The sequence below is a fragment of the Candoia aspera genome, chromosome 1, assembly GCF_035149785.1.
Source record: "Candoia aspera isolate rCanAsp1 chromosome 1, rCanAsp1.hap2, whole genome shotgun sequence".
NCBI lineage: Eukaryota > Metazoa > Chordata > Lepidosauria > Squamata > Boidae > Candoia > Candoia aspera.
Genome location: NC_086153.1, coordinates 152,616,849 through 152,638,196, shown reverse-complemented (window position 1 = coordinate 152,638,196; position 21,348 = coordinate 152,616,849). Strand labels below are relative to the sequence as shown.

The window sequence follows — 21,348 nt, the reverse complement described above, 5'->3', positions numbered from 1 at the left end:
TTTGAACGGGGAAGCATTTGGTGAAAACATGTTCCATTCAATTTTATTGAGTTGACATTCCAAGTTAATTCCCGTTCAACATCATTTTTATAGTATCTCCCAGCAGTGGACCCCTTCAAGTACAGAGCATGTGTTTTTTTTTGGTTGAGATGCAGCTTCATTCTATGTGTTATGTGATTATATTTAACGTCTACTTGCCACCTGTTCTGCAGAGCCTATAAACTCCACTATTTCACAATTGCTAGAGTTTGGAACTCTTATTTTAGCATTCATATTTTTTTAAGCAGTACTTTACAGAACCATTGTGCCTCTCGTTAGAGACAGGGTGGGTATAGGTTGGAGGAGCTTCTGTATACCCTCAAAAAACCCACCCATAACACATTGTGCTTTTGTTTGTTTGCAGCAAGGGTTGAATATCATATTTAAAGGGACCCCTTGGACTCCTCCTTGGTGTGTTAACTGAACTCAGCCTGTTAACTCTAGTAACTAGGAAGCCGTCGTTGATCTGTTCCCCTGATAATTGATCTCAGTCAAAGGATAATTCGCCGTAACAGGAAGCCACAACGCTAACTTTCAGGGAAAAGCTGCTCTTTTCTATGTTCCAACCTACTGGGCCTAAGCCAGCATTTATGTCTACCCATCCATCACTTGAGATCATTCCACTTGCTTTTGTAGCAAGTTTAAAAAAACAAAACTGAGCTCATAATACTTCTCCATAAATTCATCCATTAATTCACACAAATATACAGAATTATCTGTTTTGCCTCAAATTCAGTTTCTGAATGGTGCAATTATTATTGGCCACCATTTTTCCATTAAAGTTTTGAGTATTTTTTGCTGCATTAATTTGTTCACTCTTAATAAGACTGAATAAATTAAAAATCCCCATCTGGGAATGTTGCTATACATTTTCATATTTTACTATGTCTAATAGGACAGTTGGTAAAAAAAAAAAAAACTGATTTCTTACAGAAGCAGTTTGTAGCCTCACAATTCTCAGCCCCATCAGGTAGACCAGACCAAGAATCAACTCAGAGGAAGGCTAAGACAGCTTGTATTGAGAGTGTCTATAAAAAGAGAATCTTGCAAATCTGATTGTGCTGGGTCTCCTCCCCTTCTTATACCGTACCCATGTGAATTAGGGAGGTGTCTGAGTCACACATGCTTTCTGCTTGCTTTGGACTTAAGCCATGTTTTTCTCATCACTTTGGTAATAGATCTGGCCTATCTCTGTCAAGGTCATCTTCCTTACTCTCTACAACAATTAATACAACTGTACAATCCAAAATAAATTTAAGAAAAACTAAAACTTGACAGCGAAATACAAAATAAAAATTATCAACTACAAACAATTCTTCAAGATTCCTCTGCTTAACACAGACACATTCAATGATATACAGGTAGTCCTTGACTTACAACCATTCATTCAGCGACCGTTCGAAATTATGACACGCTGAAAAAAGTGACTTACAACCAGTCATTACACTTATGACTGTTGCAGTGTCCCTGCAGTCACGTGATCAAAATTCAGGTGCTTGGCAACCAGCTCGCACTTACAACAGTTGCAGCGTTCCAGGGTCACATGATCACCATTTGCAACCTTCCCAGCCAGCTTCCGACAAGCAAAGTCAATGGGGGAAGCTGGATTTGCTTAATGACTGTGGTGATTCACTTAACAACCATGGTGATTCGCTTATCAACCATGGCGATTCGCTTAACAGCGGCAAAGAGGTTGTACAATTGGATATGACTCATTTAACAACCACCTCGCTTAACAACAGAAGTCCCAGTCCCAATTGTGGCTGTAAGTCAAGGACTACCTGTATGTATGGCCTTAGTTTTAAGCATACCCTCCAACCAAGTCCATTTCCTGAGCTTCAGATATAAAAGGTTTACCTTAATTCAAGTCAGGTCATAAAAAATATTTTTATATTTACCTAAAAAGAACTTGGATGGGGTGCTAGACCATATAATCTTTTTCTCTTCTGCAATTTCTTTTTTTTACATTTTTTTTAACCTTCTTATTCCTTCACTAATGCTTCTATATATGCAAAACCACTCTTCTATTCATGTCAGCCTCATAAAGGAAGCATTCTACTAAAATGAATTATCTGGTAAATCATCAAAAATCATTTTTATTTATGCTATCTGTGAGACTTTCAATCTCAGTGGAGGAGTGTCTTATTGCAGTACCTCCAATGGCAGAAAATTATTATTATGGCAGAGACTGATAAAGCATTTTACAACTGACATTATGGTGAACATGACTGAAAATTCAATCTGGGAAGGCTGAATGCATTTAGGAAGAAATACTATACCATGCACCCTGAATTTTAATATCATAGGTATAACTAGTGCTTTATTCTGAGACAGAAGTTGTTATTCCAGCCTATAAAATAATACCAGAGGTCCAAATGGCACTCACTTTGAAGACCATTTTTTAAAATTTATATTTATTAAGAATTTTACATGAAGTAAAAGACAAATGCAAAGAAAGAAAAGGTGCAAGAAAAGGGGAAAAAAAAGAAACTGAAGTTATGAAATATGACTTCCGACACTCCCTTCAACAGATAATTACAATCTTATAATCTTTTCTCTCTCTCAGATGTTACGCTATCCCTTTCAGCCCCTTACTTAATCCACATCTTTTTTAATCCTCAAACCCATAAATCGTATCATTTTTTCTTCTTTCAGCAAAAAGTCCATATATGGTTTCCAGTCTTCAGAAAAGCTTTTGTTGTTTTTTCTCTGACCAAACTGGTCAGCTTTGCCATCTTAGCAAATTCTGACATTTTCACAATCCATTTCCTCCACTGTGGGAATTTCATTGTTCTTTCATTGTGGAGCATACAATAATCTTGCTGCAGTCACCATTGAAAACTATGTCCTTGTGCAGTCAGTTGTTCCCTTGATTTCATCTTAAATTCTCCATCCTCTTGTATTAATAAACCTTGATATGTTAGCCTCACTTTGAAGACCACTTTGTGACAGAGGAGATTCATCTAGCTGTGAAGCAATGTCATAAAGATGTATGAGCATTCTGCCATAAAAATAAAGCCGTATTTATATTCATATGGATATGTGTAGCTTTTCTTGGCAACATTAGGTGGACCAGACTAGGAAACCAAAGTCATGCAGGCCAATACTACTTTTATTATAATGTTATGGTAACAGAATCTTGCAAGTCTGAATGTGCTTCCCCCTTCCTCTTTTCAGCTTCATGAGAACTAGGGAGGGTCTGGTCTGAAACGTTTTCTCAGGTTACAGTTAGGCCCTGGACTCAGATTTCTTTTATCTGAGCATTGTCTTGGTAGCGGGTCTTCCTCCTTCTCCTTAAGGTCATACCTTCTGCTCATTAAATATGGGCAAACCATGGGGCACCCAGAACTGCATGTGCCACTGCGCTCTAGATCAATTATAGTTTCTGGATGGTCTTCAAAGGATAGTCCCGTGCACAGTACATTGCAGTAATCCAACCAGGAAGCGACCAGGGTGTGATTGTGAGCATGGCCTCCCAGTCCAGGAATGGTTGCAACTGGCACACAAGATTGATCTGTGCAAACCCCTCTCCCCAGCCAAGGCTGCCACCTGCTCCTTCAGCAGGAGCTGCAAGTCCAGGAAGACCCCCAAATTGTGCACCAGCTCTGTCTGGGGGAGTGCTACCCTGGCAAGAGTCAAGATGACATATCATTGGACCCAGGAGGCCCCAAAACTCTTAGCCACTCCCTGTCCTGTCTCAGGCCAGGCACATACAAATATACAAGAAGCAGTTGCAAAAGTTTACTTATAACAAGCAGCAATAAAAGCAATGTGCAAACACATGCACATAAAGGGAACCACGTTCTCGCAAGGCCAGCAACTTGCCTACGGAAAGAGTTCAAAGTCCAGGGAGCAGGCACAAGAATGGTCAGGTGGTCCAGGAGTCCAAAGCGTTGGGGGGTTGTCAGCCAGTCCGGATTCAGAGCCAAAGGCAAGGCGCAGTAAGTCGGAGTTAATGAACAGTTGTTTCCAACAGCCATCTTGGGCTCATAGTTCCCCTTAAATAGAAGCAGCCCCGGTGGGGCTCATTTAGGAGGGCAGGACTGCTTCCTTGAGAGTAACCTCGCTGACTTCCTCTGTTCTGCTCTCCGTTCTGCTCTCTGTGCTCTTGCATTGGGAGTGGGTGGCAATTCCGAGCCCTCATCTTCCCTGAGAAGTGGCAGCTGTCCCCACTGATCGCTGGCCAGCCCCGCCTCCTCTGCCTGCTCAGGAGACTGTTCGTCTGGTTCCCCCAGAGCTGACTGCTCATCCTCCAAGCCCGCTTTCAAGAGCTGGCTGCTCTTCTTCATCTTCTGACTCTGAATCCGAGCCCCCCATGACACTCCCTCTTGCTAGGGTTGAGTTGAAGCCAGTTCCTTCCCTTCCTATCCCTTACAGCCCCCAGTCACTGGGCCAGCATGAGGATAGTGTCACTTGGCTAGCCAGGGGTGGAGATACCACATCCTGAGCTGCTGGATAACCTCTCCAAGCAGTCTCATGTAAATATAAAAAGGAGGGATGAGAGACTCCAGCCCTGAGGCACCCAGTGTTGAAACCCAGCTTGAACCCTGACATTGTAGAGCCTATGGCTTGATCTGTTCCCCACACCCACCAACTGGAATGGGCCTCAGAGGAAGGAGGAGAACCACCCCCACTCCCAGCCCCTGGAGCCAGTCCACACGGATACCATGGTTGATGGTACTGAAAGCCACTGAGATCCAGGAGGACCAGGACAGATGTACCACCCTCATCCCAAGCCCTCTGTAGGTCATCTACCAGTGTGACCAACACCATCTCAGTGTTGTGACCCAGCTTGAACCCTGACTTCCCTACCTTTTACACTTCTAGGGTTTCTTGGTGACATTCCACCCAAGGACTACGCAGGCCCAGCTATCCTAGATTTGGGGGATCAACCAAGATCAGCTAGGTATTGCCACTTCTGTAGATCATTCTGCCACATTAATTTTTCTACAATATGTACCTAAGTGCTTGTAGGAAGAGAGCTGTGCTAATCTATGGTGGCAAACAATCAGAAGGAAACTCATAGCACCTTTTCCAACTAACAAATTATGTTAAAAGGCATAAGCAGTTTGAGCTATAACCATGGAATGGCAGGAACAGCGCTTCCCAAACTTGGGTAAATTACCCAAACTTGGGTAAAAGTGGTTTTTCTTTGGGTAACGACACACAAACCCATTAAATTGACTTAAAGTGTTTTACCTATGTTGGGTAAAAAGAACTTTCTGATAAGTGGTTTTGGGTGATGAAGGAAAGTCTGGGAAGAACTGGGCTAGACTGACGTACAATTTAAATCGGGATGAGATGGAGGGGAAGGAAGGGGAAGACAGGGTTGTTATGCAGATATAGCTTATGTGTGAGACAGATTATCAGAATCTTATCAATTAACAACTGTAATGAGTTAAAAACTCATTGTGTTTGCTGAGATCTTCCGAGCCCATTAGAGAAACCAGACCAGGAAATCAACTCCACAGGAGAGCTGTGAGTTATTGAGATTGACTTTATAACAGCATCTTGCAGGTCTAATTGTGCTGTACTTCCTCCTCCTCCTTATAGTTCAGGGAATTAGGGAGGCATCTGTCTGAGCTGCTTCCAAATGTTATCTGCCTGTTTTAGACTTAAAAAAATGCTTCAGCCCCTTTTGCCTAGGCAACGGCTCCTGCATATCTCCATCAAGGCCATCTTCCTTACTCTCTACAGATTGCCTGAAACCCTTTGATGGGAGTTCAGCCATTACTTGCTCAATAGGGCTATTCAAGCCCCATTTTTCCAGGTCTGTCGTAAGTGTCCTGGGAGACTACTGAAAAAACAACTCAACAAGCAATGAATCCAAGGGAAAAGACAATAAACACGGGGAGGTAGGATCCAGAGTTCTAGGCATGGCACAGCAGGGTAAACATGGCAGGGCTAGGTTTTAAAAGTGGCTCCGCGTGTTTTCTATCAGGGAGCGAGGCCAGCAAATAAGCCGAGCCGAGCCTCCACCCAGAAGCACAGCTGAGGCATATTTCTTGTAATTGTTTACTCTCCTCTGGCCTGCTTCTCGGCAAGTCTGTCTAACCTGCAGAGCTCAGCCCTCTGCTGCTGTATCTTTAAGGCAGGCCTCTGTTTAGGACCAGATGGCTGAACTTCACAATTTGAGAGGCTGTCAGTGGGTGCAGGCAGGGAGTCCTGGGGGCTTGCTGGATCTGCCCCAGCCAGAACGGTGTCATTGGCTTCAACACTGCTGGAATCCCCTCCTCCGGGACTATTGTGCCTAGATGCCCCTGGCTCTGCTTCCTCCTCCTCACCATCGTCAGAAGACTGGCAGGGCCACAACATGGGGAATGTAGCCATCAGCTCGTTGGGGTGGTCAGATCGCTCTCTGTTGGCTTTGCAGTTCTCTGCAGTTGCTCCCCACAATGGGCGGGGGGGACGGGACATATTCAACTGCTCCACCGATGGACCCAGCTAGCTTCCAAAGGGAACCTGATGTTGTTCCTGAGGCTCTGATGCACAGTTGGACTGAGGTCTCAGTCGCTGGCTGGAATGGAGGGACAGCGACGGCCTTGAGTTGGACTGTGCTTATGCAGACTCTCTGCCAGTGGATCCTGGAAAGCTCTTTGGCCTTCCCTAAAACTTTAACAACTTTGTTTTTCCCTCAAGACCTGGGTTAGGATGTCGGAGGAGCCCATCCGGAGCACTGGTGTAGGATTTGATTATGTTATGTTTGGGGTCTCTGTTTTAATGGTGGTGTTGTCATTCTTTTTACACTTATTGTTTATCTTCTTTTGTGTTTAATCCTATTTTAGCTGCTCAGAGTTGCATTTGGGTGCAAGTTGGATGTCCATTCAAACCGTATGTATGTATGTATGTATAAATAAATAAATTCCTAGCTTGCCAAAGTTCATTCTCAAATGCTGAGGCAGAGCCAAAGATATTAAGCTCCTGCAAAAACAACTAGCACTGAGTCATGTGCAGTTGCAGTTTGTCACAGAGGGAAGGTCATAAACATGTCATCTTTTTTACATAATGAAGGATATTCCATTGCTCTTCTTGATTGGATGTTAGTTCTGATGTTTAAAAAAACCCATTGAACCCGACTCTGTTCCCATGTACTATTGGATCTTTCCATGTCACTGCCATCTGGTGTATGTAGCTCCCCCTGACAGGCTATACATCTCTCAAGAGTAATTTTGAACACTGGGGGAAGTACTTGGCCTTCATTTATCCCCTTGGCAAACAGGTCTTCCTGAGAAACTAGAAGCTTTAAGGACAATCTCCTCTTATATCATACTCCTGCTTTTTAGAAGGCAGTTATTCGCAACATGTCTTATTATTGAAGTATTTCTAGGGACAGAGCTAAAAGAAATGACCCTAATTTGTTCATTAATTATGAACACTATTTTCCCTCAGCTTTCTCTTTGAGAAAGCATCTTGTCCATCTAGTAAATACATTCTACAGACACACTATATGAACTGTCAGATATGACTCCCATACAATATAAACATCGCTCCAAGCATACATTTTCAAAGTACTTCCAGATGAAATGTTGAATACCATTCTCTTATCAGAGTCTCTACTGGTCTATCTTCCTCTGAAGCTTTTTTTAACCTGCAAAAAGGCAGGTTCCAACATTTTGAGTGATTCTCAGTGTAATCCAGTTTTATCTTTCAGATATTGATTTGTTCTGTGGCAGTTTTAAAAGGGCTTCTCTGTCGCTGTTTTATTCGCTGAATTACATTCTGATAATGCTTCTACGTTTTTCACCATTATATATAGGCTGCAATGATCATGCTGATCCCTAAGCTTCCTTCCTTTCTATCAACTACATGAACCAAAGGGAAGAAATGGTTTTAAGCCCAGAATGTATCTACCTTACATTTGGATTCAAGTGCTAATAATTATGATACATTTCTTATAAACTTTTTATCCCCTTTCTGAAGAGTCCTCAAGGAAAACAGTTTTGTCATTTATACATATTTTCTGCATATGTCAACATACTTGTTAAATAGGATGAGGGCATTATATGAAGACAACCTAAACTCTGAAAACAGAGTGAGACTAATCCATGGTTAACTCGCAGTATTCAGTATTTGTATCTATTTCCTCCCATGTTGCTAAATGCTGGAAGACTACCAATCCATCAAAAATGAATCTGGAAAGGAAAAAAAATCTGGGTAACATATATGATGGTTCTTGTGGGAAGCTTCCAAGGTAAAAATTCAAACATTAGAAAATGCTTGTCATACTCCAGTGGGCTTTAGGACATTAGCGAGAAGAAGTTCTCACTACATATTGGCCACAGTGTCCCCTACAGTATATAATCAAATATGGCCAACTGATGAATGGCTAATATATTTGAATTTTAGAAAAAAAATCCTAACAATAAGAACAGGGCAACTGTGGAACAAATTATTCAATGAGACGATAGACTCCCCTTTGCTGGAGGACTTAAAACAGGCTGGGCAGTCACTTATGGTGGATCCTTTGATTTGAATCCCTACCCTGAGCAAAGAATTGGATTTCATGGGCTAAATTATCCCTCTCAACTCTATGAGTCTATGAGACACAGAAACTTCAAATCCAGAAGCAAGTTAGTGTAACTGACGAATAGGTATGATCCTAATAATGTGGCTTAGTCTGAATCTGTAGACTAGAGGGAAGAGGGAATGGCCTTGAGGAACAGGAAGAAGAGCTGCTACCAAGACAAAGCCAGACAGAAAAGAACTGAGTCTAGGGCAGGAAAGTAACCTGAGTAAACACCTCAGGCAAAATCCTCCCTAGTTCTCACAAAAATAAAGGGGGGGGGGGAGTATATTCAGACTTGCAAGATTCTGTTACCATAACCTTACAAGTAGTACTGACCTATATGACACTGGATTCCTAGTCTGATCTACCTTGAAGGGCTGACATTAATATAGAAGAAAACCCATTCTAGAATTGTCTGGTCTGTGACAGGGTCCCATGCTAACTCTTGTAGCAAGCTCCATTTTCTAAAGACCTTCTGGCACAGAGGTTTCAAAGGTCTTTTGACACATAGGTACCATCCATTCCTCATAAATGTATGTTGTCAGAATAAAAAATAGTTAAGGAGAGTTTACTCAAGAGAAAAAGAACGTCTTGGGAAGTTGACATCTCACTCCCTTAATAGGAAAGACCGCCAAAACTGGCACAAGAACTATTTCCCACCTCTTCAGTCAATGTCCTACAAAAGAGGGACTCTGTAGGAAATATACAAGGGAATTCCTACTTTAAGGTAAGGCTTCTCTGCTTCATCATTTTGGCTGAACTCAGACAGAGAAAAGCTCTTATTGACATCTGCCCAGATGGTTAGAGTAGTTTCCTCCTGAAGCATTCAAGTCTAGGAAAGGACCAGAAATAGAAGAGACCCAAACCCTCTGTTTTAGATGGGAAATATATTAAAAGGGACTTGGTTGGGATTTTACAATGGAATCAGTAAAAGCAAGAAAGCTGAATGTTACTGCCAGATTACTTATGAGAATGCTTGGGAGGAAGGGCAGTTTCCCAAGGTTATTTCTTGCTTCTAAAATAACTCCTGAATGGCATGCCACAGGTCCGTGACATCAAAGAAAGGGCTATCCTAGTTTACAATGGCGTCTTTGGTTTAGTAACCCAGTACCATTTTCAATTTTTTTCCCTTCCAAACGAGCTACAGCCTGAACACTTTTATTTCTATTGCAAAAGGGACAGGGATGAAGGCAGATGGTAACTAGGTTTGCCAGGTCTTGCAGAATGCTGTTTGTACATGGTCTGCTTCATGTAAGCACTCCAAGTACAGCCTGACAAGCTAAGCAGTGGGGATCAGCGTGCACCATCCATGCATTTTTCCAGTGCCTCTGACTCTGCAGTTCTGACTTCTCGAAGGAGCAGCTTCTTACATTTCTCCAAGCAGAATATGTTCCAATACAGAAACTTCCCCAATCTGTGTGCAGACAGCTTAGTCACCTATAACTCTCCAGATGCAAGCTGGGACCCAAGTACATACAAATTTTACATGACTTATAGACATCATGCTTGAAAGAAACCTAATGTTAAAATTACTAAACATCTAGTTGGCATACAGGCTGCCCAGTTATCACATGCTCTTTCTTCCTGCTGCCACTTTCCCACCTTGTGGGTTAACCTCTAACTTTATCACTAATGTTCTTGCATCCTTCTTCTACAGCTGCTAACCAATATTGCTCTGCAAGTAACAGTTATTTTAAAATCAGTCACTATTAGTCGTATGCTGGATAGTTCATGTAATCATCAGGACAATCAGGGTCTATCTTTCTTTGATTCATAGAACCAGTTAAACTGTTAATAATTCATGTTTACGTGATCCCTTACGCGATCCAGAATATATTTGAAACAGCAAGAAACCACAAACAACTTACTTTGCCTTACACGGTGGGTTGAAGTACACATAATCTTAGCAAAAGAGTAGTTTACCCAAAATCCTGTTTTCTAAATTACTGATAATGCAAGAACCTACCAATTATCCCCCACAACCCATCTCACTTCAGCTGTTTTCCACTGGTTGTTTTCCCTAACTTAATTTTTGGTTTCAGACCCCTTCAAGTCAACCTCAGCTGCTGGTGACTAAATGGACACAGCCATGCAATTGTCTTGGGGGAATACAGAAATGGTTTGCCACTGTCTTCTTCTGGAATGTCTTCAGCTTCCTAGTCTACCCCACTCTGGCACTCCAATTATGCCATCCAACTATTAGCCAGGCCCAATCCTGCAAAGCAGCCAGGTGCTGCTACCTGCCAACACTACAAAGCCTAATTGAGGAAAAGACATCATTAAAAATGGTCTGTAAGACAGTAGACGATTACCTGAAAATGACAAGAAATACTAACAATAAACACTAATGTTCTTGCATTTAAAAACAGGTAAGATGTGGAAATTAGACCGGACAGGCTGACTGAATAAATACAAATCTGAAACGTACTGTATGGTTTAGTACTTGGCATTAAAGGTAACAGAACGTACGAGGCAATTATAGCTGTTTTACTGACCTCATGAATTTCTGTATTCCATTGTTCACTAGCTACAGTGTGGCATAAAAAAACCCTTTATCCATTTAATGAATGTATTTATTTTATTTATTTATATTTTTATTTATTTAACATATTTATGTGGCCACCCATTTACCAAAGCACTCTGGGCAGCAAACAAATAAAAACAATCATAATCCATAGCTGTAAAAACAACAGCATAAAAAGGAAGTAGCAGTAGCAATTGGGGCTCCTAAAATGAATCTCACAACAATAGAAGAGAGAGACCTGCACCAACATCAGAACACCATTAACACCCTGGCCCCAGTGCATGGGGGGAGTAGCCTGGTCTTCACAGCCCTGTGGGTGGCCAGCATGGTCAGGGCTGTCCACACCTCAGTAGGAGGCAGTTTCACAAGACAGGTGCCATGACAGAGGAGGCATGATTGCGAGGGCCCATCAAGAGACTCTGCTTCACCAGTCGGACTCGGAGCATGACCACTCCGCCCAGTCTAGTGGGAGAGTCAGAAACTATTGGGAAGAGGCGGTCCCACAAGTAACCTGGTCTCATGCCATGTAGGGCTTCAAAGGTGACAACCAGCCCCTTGAATTGCACTCAGAAGCCCACAGGGAGCCAGTGCACTCACAAAGTAGCAGTGTTACATGGGCATACCATGGGGCATCCTGTACTGCCCATGCTGCTGCATTCTGGACAAGTTGAAACTTCCAAATGCTCTTCAAGTGCGGCCCCATGTAAAGCATGTTGCAATAGAATAGTCCAGCCGAGAGGTGACTAAGATATGAGCAACCTTGAGCAGTGCTTTCCAGTCTAGGAATAGGCACAACTGGTGCACAAGACATAACTGTGCAAAGGCTCTCCTAGCCACAGCTGCTACCTGCTCTTGACGCAGGAGTTGTGAATTCAGGAGAACCCCCAGATTATGCACCAACTCTGCTTGGGGGAGTGTTGAAACTAAATGCAAGTTCAACTTTGAACAAGGTTATCACGTCACTCAAATGAACAAAATGTGTTTTAAGATTCAAAGTATAGCTTCGTTTTCCACTCTTGCCTATGGCGCTAACAGTTGATAATAATGATTACTCTCTGATATTCTGTGAGCTGTCTCACTTTCTGTGGAAGCTGTATATTAAATATATTATTTTTGAAATAGATACATTTCAAGCATGTACTGAAAGAACTCTAGCTTGTCTCCTAATACACACACTCACACAAACAGGAAACTCACATTGGAATTCATGTATCAGCCACAAGAAACATCAAGAAGCAAACTCATAATTTTGCCTCATGGATAAATTCAGGTCTGAGTTCAGCTCTCATTCAACCAGTTACAGTTTCATAAAAGCCTATTATGAAACAAACTCAGATACTTCAAATCCCTGCTGTTATCCAATTTACCAGTGACTCCTCCAAATACAGAAACCTGAAGATCTACAACATAATCCTGTTCGAGCTTATTCAGAAGTTAATCTCTAACTTTAGTAAATTACTAAAGCGTATTGCTTTGCAAATATGTGGAGGTTTGCAAACCTTGGAAAATTGAGCAAGCTGCCATTTGAAATCTATCTACCTTAAGTACAGCAACAAGGGGCTCAAGAACAATAGCCAAGAGTCAACCAGAGTCATAGCCTGAAGCCCAAAGCACAGCTATTCTTAAGAGCCCTTCAGATTTTGACATATTTGCAGTAAACATCTGCTCATCTATGAAAGCTCTGACTTTTAAGCTATGCTCTATGGACTCCAGATTGGCATGAACTAATATTGTATTCAGCTCCTTCTCGTGGGTGTTTCTCCGCTTGAGAAGCAAGCATCACTTAGTCCTTAAAGACCCAAACCCAAGCAGTAATGAAATGTTTTTAACAGAGCTTCTGCTGAATGCAAACCAACTAGTGATAGCCAGAAAACTGGCCATTAATATGGCAACAATTCTCATTTGTTTAATGTGTCCTACTCTCTCTGTATGAAATTCGACTTACGTATTTATAAATATAAATATAAATAGACAGACTCTGCTATTAGTCTTTGTAATATTGGGATACTTCTCATAAATTCTGTTGACAAAATACAGTACATCCCACTTGAGCTGATTGGGACATTTTCCTTGGTACATGTCTCCTGATATAGTCAAGAAAACTGCAGCAATAATATTAGTGCTTCCATAAGGAATCCATCCGCCTAATGGAAAGCCTTGAAGTGAAACCTAAATTAGCACAAGATCCAGTGGGATAGCTGGCTCCCATCAGTCAATTACGCTGTATTGATCGATGCATATACTTCAGAAAAGACTTCATCTGTTTATTGTTTACTCTAAGCAGTATCTGTTCAGGCAACTTCAATCATTTTAACTTTAATTTTTCTTGGCCTCCTGTATTTGCATCTACAACGTATTTCAAATGTAAAATTTAAATGGCTAAACTGCGTATCCTATCTAGTGATTTAACTGAAAAAACATAGTGGACTGTAAGGGAAGGGAAGCAAGGAAGAAAAAATAAATATTTCCTCTGAACCAGCGTCAGTGGAGCTTTCATCTTTCACACTGACTTATCCAACAAAAAACAGTAACTATCCGAATATGCAATTACTGAAATGCAATGCAGCAGAGGTGATTAAATCGTTCACTCATCTATACTTTTCCAATTCCAATCATGGAGCATCGGGGGCATTTACGTAGAACATTAGGCAACTAAAAGCTTTAGAATTCTGATGCAGAATCATAGCTTTTCCAAGATGATTACATGCATGTTTCCCCCAATGAACATTGACTAATGGCCTATACTTATTTTGCTGCCTTTTGTTGCTGCATCTACAGGGTATCTTAGTCATATCGAGCTGTTTGTCCCAAGCATCTGTCATACTACTTTGACTGGATTTATAGATTCAGTAATGGCTGGATAGCTCTGTATCAATCTGCAAGACAGCTAGTATATACGGGTAAGCACTTCCACCCTATTCCTAATATATTTCTATCCTGATTTATAAATGAAAGAAAAATTAAAACAACTTCTTCTGACCTATTATTTCTACATATATTTTACATTTTTGCTGTACTTCTGAAAGCATCCACTATACTTTGAAAATCAGACAAGGCACTTGAATAGGAAACAAGAAGGGACTGCAACAAAACACTGCCCAATAAAGTATTCCTTACCACTTTGGCCAACCAAGCCCTCTTCCTGAATCTCTGTTCCATTCTCTCCCACCTTCAGCAAATCATAAGCTTAGTAATCCGTAACAAATGAACATGCTATTTTTACGTTCCTCTGTTCCAGCTACAGATTTTTAGACTTCTACAATTCAAGTGTTTAGGTACATCCTTACCTTGGGAGAAGACCCTGACATTTTGGCCATGTAAAGGATCTACTTTTGGAAAACCAAGTTGCTACTAGCAATGAGTACCTTGGATTATAATTTTAGACATTTTCTAAAAAATGCACCAGATGCTTTTTTTTTAATCCATTCAGTTGTGTCTGATTCTCGGAAACTGCCTGGACAAGCCCCTGCAGTTTTCTTGGCAAGGTTTTTCGGGTTTGCCATTGCTGAGAGAGAGTGACGGGCCCAAGGTCACCCAGCTGGCTTTGTGCCTAAGGTGGGACTAGAACTCCCGGTCTCCCAGTTTCTAGCCTGGTGCCTTAACCACTACACCAAACTGGCTCTTACCAGATACTTAACAGGGGTTAAATATCATACTAAGTGCTTGTTGTGCTTCTTTTTCTTAAGAATGGTATGTGGATCATGCCATTATTCTGGCTTAGCATAGTTCCCTATTACAGATATCTTGAAAAGAGTCAAGACTTAGAAATCAGGTCCTTAAGGAGTAGAGGAACTTTTCTGTACTGTGCTTAGTTGGGAAAGCCAGGTGTGAAAGCTCTGATAACCAGAATCTCTATGTTTTAACCTTGATGAAACACAGTAGTTCTGCAGTTTTCAGTGATGAACAAAATGCATTCCACTACTGCTGTGGGGCATTTTGAAATATTCTTACTTCATTTTTTTCTAGCATTAAGCTCTGGCATTGAAAATGGATTCTGGGCAGAACTCCGACATAAATCTTTTTGGACCTTTGGCTAGTTTATTACATGGACCACCTTTCGTTTTATATGTATTACATAGCTGAATTCTTGTAGAAGGTCAGTCCCCCTTAGATCAGTGATTCCCATCCTATGATCTTAGTAGTAACAGCAAAAATATTGCACATAATCTTGGTGTGGGCACCAAAATAAAATATAAAAATGTGAGAACCCCATGAGATTATTAAATCTCACAAGTTCCGATAATGGCACTTTCAAGGATAAAACCGCTACTTTGTTGGGAGGACAATTTTTAACAAGGAAAACCCTGCTTTTTTTTAGTATTAAATCTTCCACTTTTCATATCATAGTTCAAGTATTTATTAGGGGCACCATCCAATTATTATTTCAGAGGAAGAAACATATGGAATGCACTGATATATTTAAGGTCACATTGAGTTTGGCTTCAGAGGCCAGCTACATATTCAATTTATCAAATGAAAATTAGTTTCCCCTGAAAGAGGAAGTAAAAAACTAGAGTTGAATGTAGAGCTGCTAGACACCTTATCTTATCTTTCTTTTGGTATTTAAATTGATCATAGCAAAAAAAAAATAAGAGGAACAAGGACAAATACTTGCAAAAGGAAAGGCACAGTAAGTAGAAATATACCAAGAAATGTCTTCAACTACCATCTCTGAAGAAGCTTCAGAATTTGAGCCTTGATCCAATTATCTTGAATGGTGCTATCCTGGTCTGTGTTGTTGTAGGACCTACCTTATGTAGACTCCCTCTTCACAAAATGCTTCTTTACCCAAGTGCTTTATCATTTTAGCACAAATTAACCAATGCATGAACTTAGCAACTCTGCTAACTGAAAGAAGCCGGTTAACTCCACATGATAACATGACCGAAGAGGCAGAATATAAAACATAAGGTTATCTGAGTAGGAAAGTTTTTTATAATATATTCTAGCACAAATGCCAGGTAGTATGTATGGGAACAATCAAATCAAGAATGTGGACAAAAGACTCCCCACCACTAGTTTCAAAAATAAGTGTGGCTGTGCATCATAATGCAGAGTGAATAGCATTATGGGTTGCATGGAAGGAGGCACCAAGTTCGGACCTGAGCACTGTCAGCTAAAAGTGACCCAGGTAGAGGGTTAAAAGACACATATGATACTTTGGTGCCCTCCAAGTTTTTTGAACTTCTATTTTCATCCATCTGTGGCATATAGTCAAGGGCACAAATTTACGTGTTTATAGTCCATAACCTTTGGTGGACAATAGATTGCTTCCCAATTATGAAGAACATTTCTGTCTGAGAAGAGCTAGGGTAGGAAAATCAATGAATTAATTTACCAGAAAGGGTCAAAACATATACACAATAGTGTAGATCTGATACCCAAGCCCCCCATTCCAAGAATTTTGGAAAGGTGCTTAGAAAAGTCTTTATCCAAGATCTTGGCAGAGTATGTAGCCAAGGCCTTGGTAAAATAATGAATTTATACATTAGTTTAGTAATATTTATATGAGAATTAAGCCCATCTACAATATTAAGTACTGTTCTGAAACCTAAAGGTATACCTTCTGTATTATACTTGTGATTTTAGTAGTATTTAGTTTGCATTCTAAATAATACAGCTTGTGGTGTTTTCATAACTCAGCAAGGAATATTTCTCATGAGACCGAAAAACTTTCTCATGAAATTTTCAGTTCTACACCCTCTTCTTAATGAGTAGCTCACTCTTAAATCAAATACTTCCATCCATATTTCCTCACCAGAACAATAGAGTTCTTTCAGATGGGCTAAGACAAAGAAAAAAGTGAAGACAGACAACAGTAGCATATACTAGAGGAGCATCTGCATGTATCAGAGATCCCAATCTACTAACAAAGATAAAACAAATTTGGACAGTCAGAGGTAGAACACAGTCTCAGGATTAGGCCTCAATTTAGCCTCATGCCCAGTGAAATGGTATGTGGGAATGACCTTGAGAGACAGGATGAAGAGCCACAGACTAGACAGTGGTCAGATAAGAGGCAGCCAAGCCTGCAGAAGGAATGGGAGTGTGCCAACTGACTCAGAAGGGACCCTCCCTAGTTTCTTCAACTGTAAAGGCGAAGGGGGAAGAGATGTACTTTCAGTCTTCCAAGATTGATCGCTTAGCATATGAACACATATGCCTTGCGAGGTAGTCCAGACAAGAAGCACACCCAGAAGTACTAGAACTTTATTCTAAGGTTGTATTAACAGAATCTTGCAAGTTCAAGATCACATCAAGCTCTACAGTAGCTATATTAACATTCTGCTATTTTATGAACATGTTAAGTTCCCTTTGCAGGAGGGTAGGCAATACAGAGCCTTGGGCACTCATTGCTGTTGCCAACCCCCCTACCCATCTGGCTTCCACTTTTTTTTTTAATTACCTTATAATTAAAAATAAAGCTAAATGGGGAACTGGAATGTTACAAACCAAAGTGTCAGCTTCTAGCATCATATTTATTTATAAAAATACATCTGAGCTCACACTGGCTCAGTAGATATTTTTAGACAATAAAATTGTTGAGTGATTGCATCCCAGTATTTACACCCATTCAAAAAATGCTATGGTCATAGCACTCCAGAAAGTTAGAGAGGGTAGCAGGGAACCATCTTGTTTATTTTCTTTGGTTTAAATCAGGGGTCCGCAAACCCTTCAGTCCATTGACCCCTTTATGAAGTTTCAAAATGTTCATTGTCTCCCAAACATTTATTATATGAAAATAATCTAATAACTACTTTAACTAATAGTACTATTAATAACAATAACATTGACCACTTGGTTAGTCCCATCAACTCTTGGGGGTCAATACTCATTCAGCACCGTCTAAGTTCAAATGGTCACTGAATGAGTGGTCATTAAACGAGGACCACCTGTATATCAATCTTATTACCTCTGCTTTAACTGGCAGTGGTACCCCAAGATTACAAATCAGTTTTCCCCAAACTTACTATTTGTGAGCCTTTTGATCTAGAGGCCAAGATTGTATGCCTACATTAAAAGGCCATTCAGAAATAAATAGGCATGTGTTCTCTACTATAGATCTCATGAGTTTTCTAAAGCAACCTAACTTCAGATTTTTTTTTTTACATTATCTTACAATTTCCACGTATCTCAGCTTAGCTCTGACAAATCCCTAGAACCTACCTGGCAACATACTATACTATGTTGCCCTTTTTTAAAGACAGATCTTAAGGATGCATACTTAAAGTTGCAATAATACTTACCTAACAGTAATCTCTACTTAGTTCAATGTATGTCTCATTAATCTGACATGCATTAGAATAGAGCTATAAAGCATTGAAAGCGACACTGCTCATCACTCAACTGCCAGCTAGAAGGAATGCCAAATTGGATATTCAGTGCATTAGCAATGGTTTATTCTAGCACAGCCGTTAGTTAAATTACATTTATTCAACTGGCGTATAAGCTATTAAGGATAAAATTAGCAGAGCATGATAGTGAAATAAAATGCAAGCTAAGCTCAAGTTTCCAAAATACTTCCAGCTCAATAGTTGTCAAAATATTAGAATTCACCCACAAACGTATTAATCCAATGTGCAGTCATAGTGCTCCCATAATTATTCTTATTCTTATTTGTGATTGTACCAACCTTAGCCAACATACACAGAAAGATTTATGGAGAAGGACAGTCTTATCTCTGTGTAATATGCCTCTCCAACTCTCCCCCTGTCCTTGATGGACTTGGGGGAAAAATAAAGAATTAAGTAGTGGTACTTAAGTTTTCAAATTCTCTTTATTTAAACAACTGACATTTCTGTTTATTCTGTTTCAAGTCAGATATGTATAGTAATTCACTCTCAAGGGTCAGCGTTTTTAGAACTTCCTCATTTAAATCTGATGTCAATTCCTCTATGCACTGTGGATATCATAAGAGTTACTGGTTTGCCCATCTGCGTTCTAAGAAAACCTCTCAACGTGATACCCTACAAATGTGTTGAAAACGTAACTTCCAGAATTCTCAGTGTGGTCAAAACTAGCTCACCTGGAAGGCATAAGCATGGAAGGCCATTTCTAAACTATTTTTTCCTGCAATAATGGTTCTACCAGCTTCCCTTCAGGCATAACCATCTCCCCAGTGCCCACTGTCATCCCCAAGGGAGCAAGCAGGGGCAAGTGATGAAATGTGCATGGTGACATGTGAACTCCACTCCTTAAATGACACAAGTACAAAGGAGGAAGCTTGCATTAGAATGTCATGATGCCTGTTTATGCATTCTGGCATAATCATGTAACCATGGATGTCTGTGCTGCTATCCTTTCTGATCCTGCTCTTCAGCCTGCCCTTCTGCTATTGCTCTACCATTACATCCAGCTTAAGAAAGCAAGAACAGCAGAGAGAAGTAACCCCTCTATTTGTCACACGAAATGGCACAGAACTACTACTAGCCTTGGAGCAGGAATAGAGACAGTAGCTGCACACTTCCAGATGTTGCTGAACTACATTGCCCATGTTGCTGCAGCTGCTGAGAAAACCACCAGTTCGCCCATTCCCCACCTTGAGTATAGTTTCTCATGGAAAGGGCTCTCACTGTTACTGAATTTCGAAACAGATTGGTTCTAGCATATTTCATATAAGGGCTGGTTTTAAATACCATGCTTTTCATTGAGGTCTGCTTAATTGTGGCTTAGCATATTCTGTGAACCCAGCCATTGTGGTAAGTCACGATCTACGCCATAGCCCAATATATGAACCCAGCCAAAATCCAGAGACTACATCCTCTGAATATGCAGCACTTTGGAGGCATTTGCAATACCTTTGAAGTACAACTTGAACTAAAGTATTAGGGAATGTTGCCTGTTTCCACAAAGGGGGGCAGGGATGGATAATCACTATGGCAACTCTGTACATTATTTTAAGTCTAGACAGCAAGTTCTGCCAGATGCAAATGTATAATATGATCCCATTTTAAAATACTTTTAATACTTTTATGTCTCATATTTCCTCTAGGACAGAGATGCCATGGACTGTACACAGCCCTCCAGATCATTCAGTGCAGCCAACAGATCACTCACTCAGCATGAGAGCAGTGGCCAAAAGGAGATTAGCAGCTTGTCTGTACTCCCTTAGGCTGACAAGAAAGCAGGACAGAGATCTTCAACTCACAGCTCCAGGCAGGTCATGCCATGGGAAGGCTGCATCTCCCACTGCTGCATCTCCTCCTTGTTACAGTTTTAGAGTGAGAAGTACAGCTGTATCCTCAGACAGGGCCAGTCAAGGAGTTCTTGCACTGCTAGCCCCACAGCTAGGTGCTGGAGCCTGACAACTCACTACCAAAGCATGGGCTATGCTTCTCACTCAACAGCTGTAAAGAGGAGCAGCAGCAGTGGTGGGAGATATGATGGTGACAGGAGGAGCAGTCCCCAGCCCTTGTCCTAGCTATGATAATCTTGATCCCTCATTCTCTTAAGGCAACCCAGGTGGAGGGAAGGCCACACACAGAGAAGCAGTAGAAGAATCCATAAGCCCTCTGCAAGGTAGTGGCCTGGAACCAGCTCTGGTAGGAGTGGTGTAGAAGGCATCTCCATTGTTCTCCATGCAACAGCCATATACCACTTGACTACCTCCAGCACCAATTAGAAACCCCGATGGTCACTGCACATCTATCACCACAGCCAATTATGTTCGTTACTGCCCATGCACAGCTACCGCATTATACCACCCCCTCCCCATTTTGTTGGACACCATGGCCACCAAGAGAGCAAAGTTCTGTTGGCACTGCATCCTCTATAGGCCTCAATTGACATTAGCATTACTATTCAGATACTTGCAGAAACCATTTTGATACACAATTTGCTATGAATTAATGATAAATATTAATAGCACTGAGAAACTAAATAAATAGAGAGGCGCTGTTGCCCAATTCTATGCAGTGTTCTTTTGATGTGTATCATACAAGGTCAAGTAAAAAATAAGCTTTGGACACCATTTAGACAATTGGCTATGCATCAGTGACATCCAAATTAGGGTTAACCATTAGCAGTTTTGATGGCTTCAGCATCCAAAAAAACCTTGTGGAAGAAATAAAGCATTTTCCAAGACAAATGGGAGAATCTGTATTTATAAAGGTAAAATTCAGCCCTTATTTAGCAAATTATTGTTGTTCCCAAGGAGTATAATGTTTATGGGCCCTGAAAAAATACAGTGAAATCACTGGGGGGGAGGGGATGAGAAGAAAAAGTTCTGGCAGCATTTGCCAAGCATCATTTCTTTTCAAGTCTAGAGCAGATTCAGTGG

General features: G+C 40.9%; 1 protein-coding gene across 1 annotated transcript in view; it reads right to left on the bottom strand.

The window, feature by feature from the left end:
• Window positions 1–21,348, bottom strand: part of PLCB1 (phospholipase C beta 1) — a 496,305-nt gene that overhangs the window by 467,594 nt on the left and 7,363 nt on the right. The window lies entirely within an intron of this gene.